Below are 22,174 nucleotides of genomic sequence, written 5' to 3'. Positions count from 1 at the left end.
CCTGGGCGACAGAAGGAAACTCTGTCAAATACATAAACAAACAAACAAACTACTCATCTTACAAGCTCTCTCTCAAATACTTCTCTCACTGCCATGTGACCTCTGCTCCGTCTCTGCTCTCCTACAGCAGTTAATACCATTCTCATGCCAGTTACTGATCTGGTGCCTCTCCATTCCAAATTCATCCTTTCTGTCCATTCTGAAAATGGATCTGGGGCCTTTAAGCACTTTTCCTTTGCCAGGGCCTGATGCTAAGCTCTGTCGATATAGGGCGCTGGAGAGACGTGACAGAAGAAAAGGAGTTTGGCTTCCTGGTTCCAGCTGTCACGAGACTCCTGATGGGCAGGCAGCTCCTCCGGCATCAGACTCCAACAGGGGAAGGTGGCCAGCAGCACTGAGTCTACTGGAACAGGGAGCCACCCCACATACTCCTTTTGGGCAGTTTTGTATCAGAGTTAACGATTCTCCTTGGCACCCTAAAGGGCAGATGTCCAGCAACTTTTCCAACAAAGAACCATTAAATGGCAGAAACTTCTCTGCCATTCGGTGATTTACAACCATGCTCTCTCCAGTAAGGTCTGGACCTCAGCTCTGGGGAAAGGAAGTGCTCTTTCCCAGGCAGGGGGAGGGTCCATCTCAGCCCTAGGGCTAGTAGCTGCTTCTTACTTTTGCTATTCCAACATTCTTTAGAGCTCTATTTATTTTGTTATTGGCTAATCCCTCATTACTCAATTACCCTGTTATAGTCAGTCAATTATGTTTTCTCATGTTCAAATGACTGTATGGCTTCTCTCTCCTGACTGGACCCAGAATGACAGAGTCCCAACCAACCACATGGTACTTGCACACTTCCTTGAAATTCAGTCACCTGGCTTCTAACTTTTCTCTCTTCTTTTTTTTCTTTTTTTTTTGAGACGGAGTTTCATTCTTGTTGCCTAGGTTGGAGTGCAGTGGCGTGATCTCGGATCACCGCAACCTCCGCCTCCTGGGTTCAAGCAATTCTCCTGCCTCAGCCTTACCGAGTAGCTGGGATTACAGGCATGCACCACCACGCCTGGCTAATTTTGTATTTTTAGTAGAGATGGGGTTTCTCCATGTTGGTCAGGCTAGTCTTGAACTCCTGATCTCAGGTGATCTACCTGCCTTGGCCTCCCAAAGTGCTGGGATTACAGACGTGAGCCACTGTGCCCGGCCCTAACTTTTCTTAAACTGGCTGGCAGGTAACACTTTGCACACATCTCTGTATCTATCTGACACTATTTAACGTAATGCTTTTAACACAGAGGCACCAACAAACATTTAAACTCACACTTTGAATCAAGACTCATAAATATCCCATACACCTTCAGTAGTTTCAGGCCCTTATAAACAAGTAAACACTTTCTAATGACACATTTTGTTTCAGAATCTTCACCAGCAAAGCATCGATAATTTGGATAACATAAGAACGCATCCTTATGCATTCAAACTGCTCAAATTCACAGACTGGTCATGGTTTCAGGCCATAATGTGGCTGCACATGAATGATGCCTACTTATTACTGTAGAAATTTAAACAATGAGGTAAGAAATTATGCTCAGAGTCTAGGCGCAGTGGTTCACACCTGTAATCCCAGCACTTTGGGAGGCTGAGGTGGGCGGATCACCTGGGGTCAGGAGTTCAAGACCAGACTGGCCAACATGGAGAAACCCTGTCTCTACTAAAAATACAGAAATTAGCTGGGTGTGGTGGTGGGCACCTGCAATCCCAGCTACTCAGGAGGCTGAAGCAGGAGAATTGCTTGAATCCGGGAGGCGGAGGCTGCAGTGAGCTGAGACCACATCACTGCGCTCCAGCCTGGGCGACAGAGCAAGACGCTGTCTCAAAACAAACAAACAAAAAAACTGAAAATAACCCAGGTGTGCACCATCCCAGCTACTTGGGAGGCTGAGGCAGGAGGATCACTTGAGCCCAGGAGTTCAAGACAAGCCTGGACAATACAGAAGACGCTGTCTCTTTTGCCCATACAATGGAATACCATTTGACTGTAAAAAGGAATGAAGTACTGATAGATGCCACAACATGGATGGACCTTGAAAATATTGTGTTAAATGAAAGAAACCAGTCACAAAAGACCACATATTGTATCATTCCATTCATAAGACAAAAAATAGATTAGCGGTTATTTGTGGGGGGATATGAAATAAGGAGTGACCACTATTCAGTGCAGTATTTCTCTCTGAGGTGATATAAATATTCTGTAATTAGATAGTGGAAATGGCTGTATAACTTTGTGAATACACTTAAAAAACCCACTTAACTGGCTGGGCGCAGTGGCTCATGCCTGTAATCCCAGCACTCTGGGAGGCTGAGGCGGGCAGATCGTAAGGTCAGGAGTTTAAGACCAGCCTGGCCAGTATGGTGAAACCCCATCTCTACTAAAAATACAAAAATTAGCTGGGCGTGGTGGTGCGTTTCTGTAATCCCAGCTACTTGGGAGGCTGAGGCAGAAGAATCACTTGAACCCGGGAGGCGGAGGTTGCAGTAAGCCGAGATCGCGCCACTGCACTCCAGCCTCCAGACTGGGCAACAGAGCAAGACTCTATCTCAAAAAAAAAAGAAAATCCATTTAACTGTATACCTTAAAGGGTGAATTTTACTGTCTATCAATATCTGTTTTTTAAAATTTAAGGAATTTTTAAGGAAAACAAAGAAACCACGTTGGGCCAAACATGGATGGAGAGAGCAAGAGAAATTAACCTGGAATAGAGGCAGAGGCAAGGATGAAGAGTTTGCCTCTGGTGAAGAAGATACTCTAAAGAATATGCCAGAGGCTCCCAGGGCAATGCAAAAAGAAGAGTTCTAGAAATAATCTGAAGAGTGGAAGCATCACTGGAATAATCAGTCTCGCGATGGCACTATTTCCACGGTGACAAAAACCATTTAGAGTATTTGCTGTGTTCAGGAAAAGATCACTGGAATGACCTCACAGCCACGCCTCCTACCTTCTATGCTTACTCTTCATGCCTGGAAAGCAGGCTGATGACAGGCATCTGGATTATTTACTCTGCTAGTAACATTTCTATCCAGTGACAGAAAAATATGAGAATAAAAATGTGTAGTTTTTCCATTTTTAATAAATTAACATCCTCGGATGGGTGTGGTGACTCATGCCTGTAATGCCAGCACTCTGGGACACTGAGGCGGGCGGATCACTTGAGGTCAGGAGTTCAAGACCAGTCTGGGCAACATGGTGAAACTGTGTCTCTACCGAAAAAAACATAAAATTTAGCCAGGCGTGATCACGAGTGCCTGCTGTTCCAGCTACTCAGGAGGCCGAGGCATAAGAATCACCCGAACCCAGGAGGTGGAGGCCACCATGAGCTGAGATCGTGCCACCGCACTCCACCCTGGGCAATAGAGCAAGACACTGTCTCAAATACAATACAATACAATACAGTACCAAACCAAACCAATACTATCACTTCATTCTCCTACTTAAAACCTTCTCACGGTTCTTAAGGTAAAGCCCAACAGTGCATCATCAGGCTCCTAACTTTCTAGACTCGTCTCATTTCAGTCTTTCCCTCTTTGGGCTTTAAGTTTTTCTGTTCTTATTGTTTCTTTAATTGCCATCTGAAGCTTTCGCACATGACCTCCCTGGACACAGGACTTTTAGTGCTAAAACCAGGAAAGCTGTGGACAAACCAGAATGAACTGATGACTCTCCTTTCTCTCCACCACCTCCACCTGGCAAACACCTACTTCAAGTACTAGCTTAAATGTCATTCTCTCAGGAAACCTCTGACACTTCTTCATTGCCACAAGCGTAGGTTTATTTCCTCTTATCTCAACATTCATCACACTGGATTTGCTTTTTTAATGTCTGTCTTCTCTAACTACATATAAACTCCACAAGCATGGACCCAGTGAGTATCTATCTTGTTGACCATTACATCACCATCACACTGGACACTGTGTTTAGCCCAGAGTAGGTGATGAGTCGTTATTTCTTGAATGAATACATCAGTGAATGAAAGGATTTCATCTGTGACAGCATCAGATTTAAAGGGTTTTTTCTTCTTTAGACTAGTGGAGACCCAGGCAAGTTTGAAGATACATTCACTATTCTCTCTCTTTTAAGGTCACTATTCTAGAAAGCTAAGACGAACGCTCCATTTATCTTGTTCATCACAACTGATAAAACTGACCCAGAAACCTCATCCCTTAAGCACCGTATGTTCAAGATGAGACCCCAGGTCATTAGTCTAAACTCTCACTATTCAATCTCTAATGCAAGTATTCTCAGTATTTATAGCAGATCATCTTCCTAACCAGAAGATGGCATTCCAGGCAACAGGAACAGTAAGTATGATGCAGCTCATGAGACAGCAAGGAGATCAGAGGGCAGAGGTAGCAGGCAATGGAAAAAAAACTAGGCTGAGTGGGGCCAGAAAGGGGCAGGTGCTGGGCATAGGAAGCAACTGGAAATTCTAAGAGTTTGGTGTTAATAGTTTTTTCTATCCTTATATAACAAAAGTAGTACATGATCATCACAAAAACCTCAAACCAGAATAAAGTCTAAAATAAAAAAAGAATAACCCTAAGTCTACTTCTCAGAGATACCTGTTTTTGGTATTTTCACACTAGAAGTTACTAAGCAGGGAAATGACATAAATGGAAAAAATAACGGAAACTTCGTAAATCTCTCCTGTTGGATACAGTGAGTTCTAGATTTCTCTTCAAAGAATCAGTATTATCCTCCATTTTAAAGTTTAACTTCCGCATAGTTTCGGTAAACAACCTTTTCCATCAGTTTTAATCAGTAGTTCACATCTGTTACCCCGGTCACCTGCTCCATCCTGACTCATCCTGGTCACCTGCTTTGACCTGAGTCACCCGGGTCACCTGCTCTGACCTAAGTCACCTTTAGTTACCTGTTCCTAACCACCCTTCCCACTAAACTACTCACCCCGCCACTCTGGCTCATACCTCTGGTCTCTTTCAAACAGCCAATTGGAATTAGCTTAGACCGTGAGGTCCAACCCTAGCCAACAGGGGAACGACACAGCAGTAGGGGATACCTGTGTCAGAAATAAGAACCCGTTCCCCTCCCTTGTTCAGGTGTGTGCTCACCATTGTTCCATCTGCAAGGAGCCCCCTTTCTGCAAAAAGTAAAATTGCCTTGCTGAGAAAATTAAATTTACACTTGAGTGCTATTTCTTTGCCGCACCAAAGAACAAGTATTTTGTTTCTTTCTCTTTTTTGTTTTTTTTTTTTTTTTTTTTTTTTTTTTGAGATGGACTCTTGCTCTGTTGCCCAGGCTGGAGTGCAGTGGCACAATTTCGGCTCACTGCAACCTCCACCTCCCGAGTTCAAGTGATTCTTCTGCCTCAGCCTCCCGAGTAGCTGCGATTACAGGCACGTGCCACCACACCCGGCTAATTTTTGTATTTAGTAGAGATGGGGTTTCACCACATTCGGCAGGCTGGTCTCAAACTTCTGACCTCATGGTCCTCCCGCCTCGGCCTCCCAAAGTGCTGAGATGACAGGCGTGAGCCACCACACCCGGCCCAAGCATTTTGTTTCTAATACTCCTAATGTATTCACTCATTCAAATATTTATTAAGTGCCTAAAAAAGTCTCAGTTTGGAGCTCACAAGTAACAACGACTACTCTGAAACGAGTTAAGGAGCTGACAGGGCCCAGTGGAACACACTGGAAAGGGGGACCCAGAGCTCCTATTTAGATGAGAGTAATTAGGCAAAAAAAAACACCAGAATTGGCTTTTGACGGATGAAAAGGAATTTGTCAGGCGAGAGAGAGAGAGAGAGAGAGAGAGAGAGAGAGAGAGAGAGAGAGAGACAGGGGAAGGGATCTGTATACAGAGGCCACAGGGAGTGTAAAGGCATTTTGTAATTCAAATGCGACCCTTTTTCTCTTTTTCTTCTTCCCCTTGGCTTTCACTCAATCACATTAAAAAAGTGAAACAATGACAAAGCGTGAAGGAAGTCAAGTGGTGAGGCTCAGAAAATGCTTCAAAACTGCCTGACGGTAGGGAACAGGGAGAGAACAGGTCAGCGACAAGAAAGACTACTAAAAAAGCTGGAAGAAGGGGCCAGGTGCAGTGGCTACACCTGTAATCCCTGCACTTTGGGAGGTTGAGGCAGACGGATCATGAGGTCAGGAGTTCAACAACAGTCAGACCAACACAGTGAAACCCTGTCTCTACTGAAAATACAAAAATTAGCGAGGCATGGTGGCACACACCTGTAATTCCAGTTACTAAGGAGGCTGAGGCAGGAGAATCGCTTGAACCCGGGAGGCGGAGGCTGCAGTGAGCCGAGACTGTGCCACTGCATTCCAGGCTGGCAAAAAGGCAAGACTCCGTCTCAAAAAAAAAAAAAAAGTCTGGGTGTGGTGGCTCACGACTGTAATCCCAACACTTCGGGAGGTCGAGGTGGGAGGACCACATGAGGTCGGGAGTTCAAGACCAGCCTGACCAACATGGAGAAACCCCAACTCTACTAAAAATACAAAATTAGCCAGGCGTGGTGGCACATGCCTATAATCCCAGCTACCCAGGAGGCTGAGGCAGGAGAATCACTTGAACCCGGGAGGTGCAGGTTGCAGAGGGCCGAGACTGTGCCACTGCACTCCAGCCTGGGCAAGAAGAGCCAAAGTCCATCTCAAAAAAAAACAAAAACAAAAACAAAAAGTCAGAAGAAGAAACGCGTAAACACTCTGAAGTCTAGTTTTCCCTAATTTTGGCCATGAACCCCAAATAGCAATTCAAAATGGAAAAATGGGCAAGGAGAGTCCATAGATATATGAAAAATTTTCAGCCTCACTAGATTTATCAAACAGATGCAAAATGGAACAAGATACCATTCTCCTACTACCGAAGTGAAAATCTATCAATCAGAGGTAAAATCTTGTATTGAAAGATGAAGGTCAAGATTGATGTTACTACTTAAGTGATTACCTAAGTTTCAAAAAATTGAAACAGGCTTTCTCTAGTAAATAATGGTATCAAATCAGAAATCACCAACGTAGTCTGTCCCAAATCTCCACCAATACAATTTATATGAGATCTTTGAAGGATTTCAACTAGCTTTAAGGTCAACCTACTGAAAAAAGACTTGTGACCCACCCATGCTCTGCCTCATAAAACAAAGTTCAACCATCTGCCTAAAAGAACATATGAAGATACCTTGTCTCTCTCCACTAGCCATCCCTTTATTTGGAGACTCAGAGTCTGTTTTGAAGAATTAAGGCGGAATTAAGAATTGGTCAGCCACTCCTTTGCTAAGCAGACGCAGTTTTTGTGGCAGCCACAGTTCCTTATCTTCTCTGATCTCTCAAAATACATTCAGTGAGACTACCAGGCGCAAATTCCAGAAAGCGAACCAGGAAGTGTGTGTCTGCGCCGGTGTGCAGGTAAGGTTCCAGCGGGGCGGGGCTGTGTAAGGGCAGGAAAACCGGAAGGACACCCTGCTTCCTGGGAGGTTCAGCGAAGTAACAAGGAGAGTCTTATGTTGTGGGTGTAACATCAGAATCAGAAAACCCCTAACAGCAGCAAATGCTAGAAATCAGGGCCACTCGCATACATCAGCTCGGACTCACACAGACAGAAACAGGGGAGGGTAAGATCCTACTACCTTAGCCCAGAATACCATATGAAGAGGAAAGTCTATTAATCACTGGAAATCAGGCTGGGAGCTGCGTATTTATCCCTCAGCAATACATCTGAGAAGTGGTTTCGTCAGAACTCCAGTCCCCTGTAGAGGCAAGGAAAACCCACCCACATTTCTGACAAATGCACATCAGATAAGACGTAACAGTTACTGTTCAATGGTAAGTAAGCAGTAAGAAATCCAGCACTGATCCTAACAACAAAAGAAAACCACAAGGAAGATCTCCCTTCCCACAAAAGCAGAACCTAACTTACAAAGTAAACTACTTCAGGAACTTCCCGTCACAATTTGGCAAACTACACAAAACAGGTCGCCTGTGGAGAGAGGAGACCAGGATGAGATAAGATCATTTAAGAAAAGTGAGATAGATTTTAAAAGGATACAAAGAAATTAAGATTGCAATAGCAGAAATAAAGCCAACATTGGAAGTGAAAAAGAGAAATCAAATGAGTGATAAAAAGCGCAAACATCTGAGCAGCTCACGTAGGGGACAGAAATGGTGAGCCAGCCTAATAATTACACGTGTTTTCAAGGAAGGAAACAGAACAATTGAAACAAAAGTAATCACCAAAAGTATTATTGGAAATTTTTGAAAAAGCACCAAGTACAAAGATTATAAGGAGCTAATGCTTCAGGCAACATTAGTGAACATGTACAAGTCAGAATCTGTCAAAATATTTTAAAAAAAAGAAAAAGGAAAATTCCTACCACCATCCAGGCACAGGAAAAAAACAAAATGATTAATGCAAGGCGACAGAACAACATCAACAGAATTTCTGAGGGAAGTTAGCAATCTAAATCATTAAATGTGGCTTCCAGGTACTCCTAGTGAAAATACTAGCTGAAAACGTACACTAGATGATATACATCATTAATGAATTTAAATATAAAAATGAGAAAACTGGCAATGAGCAATGAATTCACATAAATAAGGTTTAAATAACTTGTGTTAATACTAAATGTAATTACCGAGATAAAAGAAATAATTAGGCCAGGTGTGGTGGCTCTCACCTGTAATCCCAGCACGTAGGGAGGCTGGGGCAGGAGGATAGGAACACTTGAGCCCAGAAAATGAGGCAGGTGTGGTAGCATGCACCTACAGTCCCAGCTACTCAGGCGGCTGAGATGGGAGGACTGCCTGAAACAAGCTTAGGTTGCAACCACTGCACTTCAAACTAGGCAACCTTCCTATATCTGAAGATTATAAGATTTTTTTCTCAGGCTGGGCACGGTGGCTCATGCCTGCATTCCCAGCACTTTGGGAGGCCAAGGCGGGCAGAACACGAGGTCAGGAGATCCAGACCATCCTGGCTAACATGGTGAAACCCCCATCTCTATTAAAAATATAAAAAATTAGCCAGGCGCGGTGGTGGGCGCCTATAGTCTCATCTACTCGGGAGGCTGAGGCAGTAGAATGGTGTGAACCAGGGAGGTGGAGCTTGCAGTGAGCTGAGATCGCGCCACCACACTCCAGCCTGAGCAACAGAGTGAGACTTCTGTCTCAAAACAAAAACAAAAAAACAAAAAACAAAAAACAGAACGTATACATTCCAAATATCTGAGATAAAAGCAAACCAAATACAATTTACAAAGCAAAAAAGAAAACATTGATAGGTGAACAGATAAACAAAAGTGGTATAATATGTAGAATGGAATATTATTCACCCTTAAAAAGGAATTAAGTACTACAGGTTGAGTATCCCTTATCCAAAACGCAAAATGCTTGGGGCTAGAACTGTTTCAGATTTCTAATACTGGAATATTTGCATATATATAATGAGATATCTTGGGGATGAGACCTAAGTCTAAATATGAAATTCATTTGTGGCTGGGTGTGGTGGCTCACACCTGTAATCCCAGCACTATGGGAGGCCGAGGCAGGCAGATCACCTGAGGTCAAGAGCGAACTGTCTTGCTGACAGTTTCCGTCAACAAGACTGAAACTGTGTCTTTAAAAAAATAAAAGAAATTCATTTGTGTTCCATAAATGCCTTATATATATATAGCCTAAAAGTAATTATGTATATGTATATAAATTTTTGTGTTTTTTGGGGGGACAGTCTTGCTCTGTCACCCAGGCTGGAGTGCAGTGGCGTGATCTGGGTTCACTGCAACCTCTGCTTTCTGGGTTCAAGAGATTCTCATGCCTCAGCCTCCCAAGTAGCTGGGATTACAGGTGCACACCACCACACCCTGCTCACTTTCTATTTTTGGTAGAAAACGGGGTTTTACCATGTTGGCCAGGCTGGTCTTGAATTCCTGGCCTCAAGCAATCTACCCACCTTGCCCTCCCAAAGTGCTAGGATTACAGAAGTGAGCCACTGCACTTGGCCAATATTTTAAATAATTTTGTGCATGAAACACAGTTTGCATTAAGTACTTATATATGGCATTTACCATTTGTAATGTCATGTCAGCACTCAGAAACTGTTGGATTTGGGAGCATTTCAGATTTTGGATTTTCAGATTAGGGATGCTGAACCTATACTATATGCTACAAAATGGATGAACCCTGAAAATACTGTGCCACATGAAATAATGAGCGAGACACAAAAGGACAAACATTGCATGATTCCAGTTATATGAAATACCTAGAAGAGGCAAGTTCATTGAGACAGAAAATAGATTAGAGATAGGCTACTAGGGGTTGGAGGCAGGGAATGAGGAGTTCAGTGTTTAATGAGTACCGGGTTTCAGTTGGAGAAGATGAAAAAAATTCTGAAGATAGATGGTGGGGAAAGTTGTACCACAATGTGAGTGCTTAATGCCAAAGAACTGTACACTTAAGAATGTTTAAGATGGTAATTTTATGTTACATATATTTTACAACAATTTTAAAAAAGCAACAATGAATCATTAAAAAACAGAAAGCATTAAATAAAGTAACAGAAACATACCAGAAAGCATTTATTAAAATAAACATGTTTCGGGATTAAAAAAAAAACACACTTTATTTTAGGTTTTAAGCATTCATTTTTAATGCTTCAAGCATTAATATGTTTTAAGCATTCATTTTGGAATAAAGCAAAAATAAACTACATGCAATTTTAAAGACACAACAAAAAACAGTAAGGAAAGATAATGCTGAATAATTTATGGAACAAAAAAGAAAGTACACACAGGAATTTAAGACAAGCAAAATATAAGATGCAAAAATGTTAAATAGGACAATCATTTGAATGGATAAGGTATAATTCATAATGAGGATCTTGAGAGGTGTAGAATTTACACATGTACCAAATAATACTGAATCAAAACATGACAAAAATTATCAGAGTTGGGAGAATGAGAACTTAAGCCACAGACTTAGGAAAAAAATATCTGCATAAGAAGTATCTACCAGCCTGGGCAACAGAGTGAACTGTCTCTACAAAAGGACTTTAAAAATTAGCCAGGTATAGGCCAGGCACAGTGGCTCACGCCTGTAATCCCAGCACTTTGGGAGGCTGAGGTGGATGGATCACCTGAGGTCAGGAGTTTGAGACCAGCCTGGCCAACACGTTGAAACCCCATCTCTACAAAAAAAAAACACAAAAAATTAGCTGGGCGTGGTGGCAGGCACCTATAATCCCAGCTACTTGGGAGGTTTAAGGCACGAGAATCACTTGAACCCAGGAAGCGGAGGTTGCAGTGAGCTAAGATCGCGTCATTGCACCCCAGCCTGGGTGTCAAGAGCGAAACTCCATTAAAAAAAAAAAAAAAAAATAGCCAGGTAGGGTAGCGTACCTGTAGTCCTGGCTACTCTGGAGGCTGAGGTGAGACGATTGCTTAAGCCCAGGAGCTCGAGGCTGCAGTGAGTTCTGATCGCACCACTGCATTCCAGCCTGGGCAACAGAGCAAGACTCTACCTCAAAAAACAAACAGAAAACAATGAGACACTACTACCTATTGGAATGGGTAAAATCCAAAACAATGATAACATTACACGCTGGAAAGGATATGAAGCAACAGGAACCCTCACATCCACTGCTGGCAGGAATGCAAAATGGTACAGCCACTTTGGAAGACAGCTGAACAGTTTCTTACAAAATGAAATACATTCTTACCATACACTCCAACAATCAGGCTCCTTCGTATTCACCCAAATCAGCTGAAAACTTACGTCCACCCGAAAACCTACACACGAGCACTTGAACACACATTTTTTCAAAGATATACAAATGGTCACTAAGTGCATGAAAAAATGCTCAACATCACTAAGTTGCTGGGGAAATGCAAATCAAAATTAATGTGATACCACCTTATACCCATTAGGATGGCTACTATTAAAAACAACAGTTGTGTTAAAAAGTATGTAGAGAAATTGGAACTGCTATGCACTGCTGGTGGAAACGTAAAGTGATACAGGCACTGTGGAAAGCAATACAGTGGTTCCTCAAAAAATGAAACATGGCATTATCATATGACCCAGCAACTCCATTCTGGGTATGTCCCCAAAAGAACGGAAAACAAGGTCTCAAAGAGGTGTCTGTACACCCACGTTCGTAGTAGCATTATTCTCAGTACCTAAAATATGGAAGCAACCCAAGCGTCTACTGATGCATCAATGGACAAGCAAAATCAGGTAAACACATACACAGGAATACTCTTCACCCTAAAAAAAAGAAAAGACATTCTTTTTTTTTTTTTTTTTTAAGACGGAGTCTCGCTCTGTTGCCCAGGCTGGAGTGCAGTGGCGCAATCTCGGCTCACTGCAAGCTCCGCTCCCGGGTTCACGCCATTCTCCTGCCTCAGCCTCCTGAGTAGCTGGGACTATAGGCGCCTGCCACCACGCCCAGCTAATTTTTTGTATTTTTAGTAGAAACGGGGTTTCACTGTGTTAGCCAGGATGGTCTCGATCTCCTGACCTCATGATCCGCCCACCTCGGCCTCCCAAAGTGCTGGGATTACAGGCGTGAGCCACTGCACCTGGCCAAAGAAAAGAAATTCTGACGTGCGACAACACAGATGAACCTTCAGAATTAGTGAAATAAGTCATAAAAACACAAAATATTATTCCACTTACATAAGGTACTTAAGTGTAGTCAAAATCATGCAGACAGAAAGGAGAATGAGGAGAGATGGTTTAATGGGTATAGAATTTCAGTTTTGCAGGATGGAGAGTTTCAGAGACGGATGGTGGTGATAACTGCACATTATAAATGTATTTAGTACCACTGAACTGTATACTTCAAAATGGTTAAGATGGTAAATTCTGTTACATGTATTTTACACCACAATCAAAAACTCCACACATCGATGCTTACAGCAGCTTTATTCATAATCACCAAACCTGGTCCTTTGATAGGTGAATGTACATCCAGACAATGGAATATTATTCAGCACTAAAATGAAATGAGCCATCAAGCCATGAAATGACAGGGAAGAACCTCAGATGCATACAGCGAAGTGAAAGATGCCAAGCTGAAGAGGCTTCACACTGTATAACTCCAACTGTGCAACATTCTGGGAAAGGCACTGCCATGGAGACAGGAAAAGGATCAGTGTTGCCAGGGGTTGCGGTAGAGGGGAGAGGAACAGGTGGAGCAGAAAGTTTTAAGGTCGGGAAATCATTCTGTATAATACTGGTGGATACGTGTTGTTACACATTTGTCAAAACCCACTGAATGTACAATACTGTAAGAGCAAACCCTAACGTAAACTATGGGCTCTGGGCAGTAATGATGTGTGAATGCTGGTTCACTGACTCTACCAAATACACCACAGTGACGCAGGATGCTGACGATGGGGAGGCTTGGAGAAGAGGGGCGTGAGGAGCGTGGGGTATACGGGAACGCTGTACCTTAGGCTCAGTTTTGCTGTGAACCTAAAATGCTGCAAAGTCTATTAATTAAAATGAATAAAAATTTTTAAAAATCATTAGAAATAAGAGAGTGACACTCAACCAACACATACTTATTTTATATCTGTTTGTTCAAAGCTCTGTAAAATATTTAAAAAAAAACAAATAAATGAAAAAGAAACTTCAGATGGAAGTGCTATAAAGGAAAATAAACACACAGAGGGGCAGGAAGTTAGATGCAGTGGGGGCAGGCAGAGGTGATCATGAAAGATCTCTTTCAAATATGGCCTCAGTGACATTCAGGCAAAAGAAATAAAAATTCAAAGGTCCCAACGTGAAAACAAGCTTCTCAGAAACAATGCTACCTCTTTGTCTTTGACAGATTAGGAAGATTCTTAAATTAATAAAAATTATTAATAACGACTATAGCTCTTACTAGGACTAACAAAGACTAAGTCCTATATTTAATATGAACTATTTATAAAAATTGGTAATACAAATAATCTTAATCATTAATCAACAGGTATGTATAAAACTGTATATTACCAACAGGAAATGTTCTTTTTAAGTTTTCATAGAACATTTTCTAAAATGGATTATGTTTTAAGTCACGAAGAAATCCTCAATAAGTTTAAAAGATATTTTAAAAGATTATAGAAGCTGACAACAATGAAAGAAAATATAAGAGTGAATAGAATTATCCTAAATACCTCCTGAGTCAAAGAGGAATCAAAACAGAACCACCAACTATTTGGAAAATACTGAGCAGAAGAACATCATTCATGTAAATTAGAATGTGCAGCCAATGCTGCATTCAGAAGCAAATTAAGAACATTAAACGTTTTTACACTAAAAGACATTAAAAGGAACTAGCTTTGCACAGTGGCAGTATCGTAGCCAATGAGGGCTATTCGAGGTGCGATTATTGCTAATTGAAAACACACTAAAAGGAACTAAGAATTCATTAAGTTAGTTAAAGTATTAACAACAACAAAAAAAAGCAGGAGAGCAAAACAAAGACAAAAGTAGAAACGGGGATTCAGAAAACAAACAAACAAAAAAAATAGAATAAATAAATCTCAAAGCTGGTTAGTGAAAAAAGAAAACCACTAAGTAGACAAACATTTGGCAAATTCAGAAAAATAACGAAATCACTAATAAAAGATGGAAATGAATACCACAGATCTTAATGACAAAAGATTATACACACCTATACAGTAACAGATTTGAAAATCTAAAAGAAACGATCTAGGAAATAAAAATTATCAAAAGTGACTCACGAATAAGGATTCCTGGATAGGTTATAGAAGTTAACTACAGAAGTTTAAATAAAGGCCTTTTTTTTTTTCCTTATGAGATGGAGTTTTTTTCACTCTTGTTGCCCAGGCTGGAGTGCAATGGCACGATCTTGGCTCACCGCAACCTCCACCTCCTGGGTTCAGGCAATTCTCCTGCCTCAGCCTCCTGAGTAGCTGGAATTACAGGCACAAGCCACCACATCCAGCTAATTTTGCATTTTTAGTAGACACAGGGTTTCTCCATATGTTGGTCAGGCTAGTCTTGAACTCCGAACCTCAGGCGATCTGCCCACCTTGGCCTCCCAAAGTGCTGGGATTACTGGCGTGAGCCACCATGCCCAGCCTATTCTTATCAAACTAAATTTTTGAGATTCTCCTCTAACCTTTCAAAAAACTGTGTATGCATGACTAATGTGAGTGGGATTTTGGTTATTCATGATATATGCCTTATAATACCTTTGGTTAATAGCAAATTTACTATTACATATCTTCAGCGATAGGTAAAAGAAGAAAACCATATCATCTAAATGTTACAATAACATCTGATAAAATTCAGAAGCCATTCCTATTTTTTGTAAAGCAGAAACAGAATAAAATAATAATCTTTCTCTAAATCCAACAGCGGCCATCATCCCTAACTGAAAATATATTAATACCAAAGTCATTTCAAGACAATGACACCTCTCTTATTTAACCAGTCTTGGAATTTCAGGCCAATGTAAGAAAGACCTAAAACGGTTAACGGCTGGGCACAGTGGCTCACAGCTTTAATTCCAACACTTTGGGAGGCTGAGACAGGCTGATCACAAGGTCAGGAGACCAAGACCATCCTGGCTAACATGGTGAAACCTCATCTTTAAAAAACAGGAAAACAAACAAACAAACAAAAAACAAGGTTAAATATTGTAACCATAAAAAAGTGGCTGAAGTTACTATTATTCTCAGATAAAACAATGAACCTGGAAAACAAAATAAACAAGACTTTTACTGAAGTCCAGTAAGATAATAAAAATACCAATGAACAGAAACAATCTAGTTACTTCTTCCTCTATTTTTTTTTTTTTTTTTTTTACTTGGAGACGGAGTCTCATTGGAGTGCAGTGGCTGGATCTCGGCTCACTGCAACCTCCGCCTCCAGGGCTCAGACGATTCTCCTGCCTCAGCCTCCCAAGTAGCTGGAACTACAGGTGTGCATCACCACACCCGGCCAATTTTTTGTGTTTTTAGTAGACACAGGGTTTCACCATGTTGGTTAGCTGTCCCCAACTCCTGATATCAGGTGATCCACCCACCTAGGCCTCCCAAAGTGCTGGGATTACAGGCATGAGCCACTGCACTCGGCCAAATATTTTTATACCTGTATTTTATTTCTGTAGCAAAACTATTTTAAAACTCTTTTATCCCCAACAGGCAGAAAAAATTCCAGAAAGATAAAGATTGAAACACAATGGGCCGGGCACGGTGGCTCACGCCTATAATCCCAACATTTTGGGAAGCCAAGGTGGGCAGATCACCTGAGGTCAGGAGTTTGAGACCAGCCTGACCAACATGGCAAAACTCTATCTCTGCTTAAAAAAAAAAAAAAAATCAGCGGGGTGTGATCCCAGCTACTTGGGAGGCTAAGGCAGAGGAATCGCTTGAACCTGGGAGGCAGAGGTTGCAGTGAGCTGAGATCCAACACTGCACTCCAGCCTAGGTGACAGAGCAAGACTCCGTGTCAAAAAAAAAAAAAAAAAAAAGAAAGACAACAATTATTATTATCATTATTATTATTTTTTTGAGACGGAATCTCGCTTTGTCGCCCAGGCTGGAGCCACATCTCGGCTCACTGCAAGCTCCGCCTCCCGGGTTTATGCCATTCTCCTGCCTCAGCCTCCCGAGTAGCTGGGACTACAGGCGCCTGCCACCTCGCCCGGCTAGTTTTTTGTATTTTTTGTAGAGATGGGGTTTCACCGGGTTAGCCAGGATGGTCTCGATCTCCTGACCTCGTGATCCGCCCGTCTTGGCCTCCCAAAGTGCTGGGATTACAGGCTTGAGCCACCGCCCCCGGCCAACACAACAATTATTAAAAGTACCAGAAGAAAACACATAAGAATGTTTTTGTAAAGGTGGAATGAGGAAGATCTTAAACAGAAGGCAAAAGATTAATATCTATGACATGTGAAGAGCTTCTACAATTCAATAAGGAAATATAGATTGGTAACGTCTTTTTGGAATGCAATTCAAAAGGAAAAAAGAAATTTAAATGTACACTTACAAGTCGTTTTAATGGAAATACAAACATATGCATGTGCACAAAGACATACGTATAAAGAAGTTCATTCAGGCTCTAGTTTTAGTGACTCAAAGTCAGAAATAACATAAATGACCACAAATAATTAAGGTACTACCTACAGTGTAGTATCTTTTGGCTTAAAAAGTAGAGGTGCCACTATATGTAATGATACGGTTAACGATCAGACTTTTTATTTTACAATCAACATAAAAAGTATCCGACACACAACAGGGACTTATTTCTAACTTAGTAAGTAAAACTATTAACAGTGGGTAGGCACTTCTAAGGAGTGGGACTAAAAAGTGGAGCGAGAGCAATTTTCACTTTTTAAGAATTTTATAAGACAGGGCTGTGTCTGTCACTCAGGCTGGAATGCAACGGTGCAATCACAGCTCACTGGACCTCCAACTCTTGGACTCAGGCAATCCTTCTGCCTCAGTCTCCCAAAGTGCTGGCATTTTCACTCTTTAAATATTTAGTCGACTTGTTGGAACCTTTTATAACAAACATGGACTGCTTTTAGAATTTAAATGTAAAATAAGGGACAAAACCACTGTTCCAGTTTGTTACAATGGTTCTCTCTGCCAGCTGAGACTAAGGTGATTTTTGTCTTAATGGTTTTTACTACTTTCCAAATTTCTTATTTAATATTGTTTTCTGCTTTTATTTTTGACTCATTTAAGAGATGGGGTCCCCCTATGTTGTCCAGGCTGACCTCAAATTCCTGGACTCAAAGGATCCTCAGCCTCCCGAGCAGCTGGGACTACAGGCACCACCAGCCACTGCCCACTTCCCAACTTCTCTACAGGAAATATGCATATTTTTAAATCTGAGAAATCTGTGTTCGAAAACCCTATGTTTTATTTCAGTGGTGAAACAATTTTATGTTTTTTCTTCTGAAAAATTATATTTTATTCACCAAAAAAATTTTTTATTTTTTAGTTATGGTCTCAGAAACTTCGTTCTTTTAGATGGCAGTTTTATTTTTGTTTTTGAGACGGACCCTCACTGTCACCCAGGCTGAAGTGCAGTGGCACAATCTCAGCTCACTGCAGCCTCTGCCTCCTGGGTTCAAGCAATTCTCCCGCCTCAGCCTCCCGAGTAGCTGGGGTTAGCGCCTGCCATCACGTCCGGCTAGTATTTTTATTTTTAGTAGAGAATACTAAATTCTCTACTAAAGAATAGTAGAGAATATAGGTTTTACCATGTTGGCCAGGCTGGTCTCGAACTTCTAGTTCCAAGTGATCCGCCCGCTGCAGCCTCCCAAAGCGTTGGGATTACAGGTGTGAGCCAACGCACCCAGCCTACAAGGCAGTATTAAATCTAAATTTAGGAGTATCAACTCTACAGCATATAAGAATAGGCTATTAACTAACGTTTATTAAGAACTACACTTACAGAATACCTGCATTCCTTCATTTGATCTAAATGTTCCTATGAAATTGGTATTATTATTTTTATTATCCCCATCTTACAGATGAGAAAAGTCTTGAAAGGAACGTGTATCTTGCCCAGGGTAAAGCAGAACAGTAAGAATTCAAACGCAGGACTCTAGCTCCAAACCACATGGGATACATGGAGTAAGTTCTGAAGTAACTCAGGGAGAGGAGGCTGGAGCACTGAAATCCTGAATCAATGTTCAGACTGACTACCCTTAACCAGGCAAGTGACCCTAGAAGGGAAGAAGCGATGAAACTCAACTCTGATCATAGAAGAAAACAACCAGTATTTTATTTTTGGGGGGCAATGAGGGTTTTTTTTTTCCTTTCCTATTCTGTTCTGTTAAGGCACAAAAAGGATCCTAGAAAGAGCTCGGACACACAATTTGCAATTAATACGCTCCCTCTGATTAGTCTGGAAACTTAACTAACAAACTGATCAAAACCCTTATGACTTAGTCTTGAAGATGACCCAGTTTCAAATTTTAATCAAAAGTGGAAAAGTTGGGCCGGGCGCGGTGGCTCAAGCCTGTAATCCCAGCACTTTGGGAGGCCGAGACGGGCGGATCACGAGGTCAGGAGATCCAGACCATCCTGGCTAACACGGTGAAACCCCGTCTCTATTAAGAAATACAAAAAACTAGCCGGGCGAGGCGGAGGGCGCCTGTAGTCCCAGCTACTCGGGAGGCTGAGGCTGGAGAATGGCGTGAACCCGGGAGGCGGAGCTTGCAGTGAGCTGAGATCCGGCCACTGCACTCCAGCCTGGGTGACAGAGCGAGACTCCGTCTCAAAAAAAAAAAAAAAAAAAGTGGAAAAGTCAGAAGGCCAAACAAAATGCTATCTCAAGTATTATTATAATAATCAATTTAGATAGATAAAAAATAGGAAGAATCTAACAATACCTACTTATTTTATCCTTGGCTACTTGACAAAGTTCTTAGATATTAGAAAAGTATAATTGAAAGATTATCTTTAGCTACCTGAACAAATTCTAAGTTGTCTCTCTTAAAAAGTATAATTGAAAAGAAATAGAAACTGTTGGTGGGGTGCAGTGGCTCACGCCTGTAATCCCAGCATTTTGGGAGGCTGAGGCGGGCAGACCACCTGAGGTCGGGAGTTTGAGACCAGCCTGACCAACATGGAGAAACCCCATCTCTACTAAAAATACAAAATTAGCCGGGCGTGGTGGCTCGTGCCTGTAATCCCAGCTACTCGGCAGGCTGAGGCAGAAGAATCGCTTAAGCCCGGGAAGCGGAGGTTGCAATCGCACCATTGCACCCCTGCCTGGGCAACTGAAACTCCGTCTCAAAAAAAAAAAAAAGAAATATTAATTGTTAGCCGCATCTACTTCGGAACCTGTCTAACATAAAGATCAGAGAGCCCTATCACTTGTATACTCGAACCACAAACTTAATTTTGAATTTGGGTTTGCAAGGTTAGTATTAAATAGCACGGAGTCCAGTTATCTCTCTGAATGATAGTAAACCATAAACCAAGGCCCTAAAGGAAGTGAAATACCCAGGAACTCTTCCTTCATAAAAATATCTGCTGATTAGAAGAAACTAGCAGAGAAGCCAACACCTACAGACCAAGTTTCAAACTCCAACAAAACTCCAACCTTTCTACACCTTAATCCCTCAGGCCAATAAAACACCCATTAAGTTAAGGACAACTGATACTACTATTTAAGAAATGATGACAGTATTGAAGTTGAGTATTGGAGTCATTTTTTTCAGAGCCTTGCTGGAAAGAAAGGTAACAATGGGCTATTTAGTGAAAACACAAAATACACTGAATTTAGGTCAACCTCTGTTACCAAATCGGAAAGTTGGTTTAAGACCTACATGTATCACAGGTTCACTTTCCGTAATAAGGGTCAATCAGTGTGCTTGGCTAATAAATACCTCGAAAAGATTTAATAGCCGAGGATGACAGAGTGAAAAAGTTGCCTGAAATCCATACTCCTAACAGAACATGAAAAAGGCCCTTCTATATACACGAGCATGAGTGGGTTTTACAAAAGCCAAAGACCTTCTGGCGAAGTGGACAAGTTTTAACCTGCTTTAAAAATTACTGTTCACTGCCTTCATCCCAATCTAACTTTATTGAGTGTTATTCCATTGCACAACCCTACAAAAACAAAACCCCCAGAGCAAATTCTTGTACATTTCAATATCCTGCCTACTTATAAGAGCGGAAGAGTCGAACACAGCAGGGGAAAAAAAACGTGACGCGCACAACCTTGATCCAAAACACAGCTCTTCGTAGTCTAATTTTAGGCCTAACCATTCTGTCTTTCTAGAAAGCTTAAAAAAGAAAACAAACGACACATCACCTGTAACGCAGAAGTGAGATAATGATTTCAACGGGAGTTCCTTAGGTATCCAGGGAAGAGAAATCCCGCTCACACTGCCCAGAGAATAGTACTATTAAAATTAAGATACAAGGATGGGTACAACCTCACACCCACTGACGATGACACGCTTCTGTTCTTGGATGACTTATCTTTAAAGAATTAAGTCAAAAGGTTGAGTCCACAGAGAAATCTGTGGCAACGTTTTGTGTTTGTGCGTGCGTTTCCAAGAAAGCCAAACATGGTGAAAAACCAATCTTAACTTCACCTAAGTTATCTAAAGCAGCTAATTCCACCCCTAGGCTGAAGCTCAGACAGGAGCGAGGAGAAGCTCCGAGAGTTCCGCCCGTCAGCGGGGCCTCCAGCGCCCGGGACGCTCTGCGTTTCCACCGGTGTGGAATGTGGAAGAGGCTCCAGGCTGGAGCGGAGAAAACAGCCAAGCTCCTGGCGACAATGTTCCCGGGCAGTGAAACCGGGGTGAACAGAGAGCGAGCAAGGAAGGGCTGAGAGCCAGCGAGAGAGGAAACACTAACGAACAAAACCGGAGAGTCTGGTCCAGCATTAAGAAAACGGGGCAAAGGAAGAGGGTGAAACGGGAGGGCAGGGAAGACCGAGAGTCGGCAGCGCCCGTGGGGCCGCGCGGTTCAGGGCAGGGCTGGGTCCAGGAAGAGTCAGACCCCGGCAGCCCAGCAAGCTTCCCATTTCGGGCTCAAGCCAGCGAAGAAAACGGCCCTGGGGAGCAGACAATGAGCCACCGCCCCAGGAGCCGCGGCTCCCGGCACGCAGGTGGCGGCTCCCCGGCCCCGCGCGCGGCAGGTCGGCCGTCCCGGGCCACTCCCGCCCGCCAGGCCGCGGAGGAGGACGGAGGAGGAAGACAGCCGGCCCGCGTTCCGCGCCGGTCGGCCTAGGTGCACTTACCCCAGGCGAGGGAAGGTCCCCGCCCCAGCGAGGCGCCTCCGTCAGAGCTCCCGGCGGGCTGCGGAGCCGCCCCGGGCCAGCGCGCGGCGCGGGAAGGGGAGGGGAGGGAAGGGGAAGCGGGGCGGGAAGAGACGCCGCGCTGGAGCAGCCGCTGCTACCGCTAGGCCCGGCGGCGGCGGCGGAGCCCTGCGGCCGCCAGGGAGGGGAGGGGAGGGTGCCTTCGGCAATGGCGACGGCCCGGGCCGGAGGGGAAGCGGAACAACCGCCGCCGCTGCGCGTGGCCACAACCCTGGAGGAGGGCGACGGCGGGGAGCGGGGCGGGGCGGGGCCAGAACTCAGCACCCCTCCCGCCAGAAGCCGGAGCTCCCCGGGGTGGAGACGAGCGCCACCTCCCATGGGCAGGCCCGCGCGGGGGCCGCTGGGAGTCGTAGTT

The 22,174-nt window shown here is 43.1% G+C and overlaps 1 protein-coding gene and 1 pseudogene across 2 annotated transcripts in view; one reads left to right on the top strand and one right to left on the bottom strand.

Moving 5' to 3' along the window:
• Window positions 1-21,990, bottom strand: part of LOC105470983 (p21 (RAC1) activated kinase 2) — a 95,348-nt gene extending 73,358 nt beyond the window's left edge. For both annotated transcript variants that reach the window (XR_011619498.1, XM_071090582.1), the window contains exon 1: window positions 21,742-21,990. The gene's annotated coding sequence lies outside the window, so the exon portion shown is untranslated. The remainder of the gene's footprint in view (window positions 1-21,741) is intronic.
• Window positions 14,330-14,443, top strand: LOC112424785 (U4 spliceosomal RNA; annotated as a pseudogene).
• Window positions 21,991-22,174: the final 184 nt, after the last annotated feature.

This window comes from Macaca nemestrina, chromosome 2 (assembly GCF_043159975.1).
Source record: "Macaca nemestrina isolate mMacNem1 chromosome 2, mMacNem.hap1, whole genome shotgun sequence".
In the NCBI taxonomy this organism is placed as follows: domain Eukaryota; kingdom Metazoa; phylum Chordata; class Mammalia; order Primates; family Cercopithecidae; genus Macaca; species Macaca nemestrina.
Note: the sequence above shows the minus strand (reverse complement) of the source record. Positions and strands in the feature narration are given on the sequence as shown.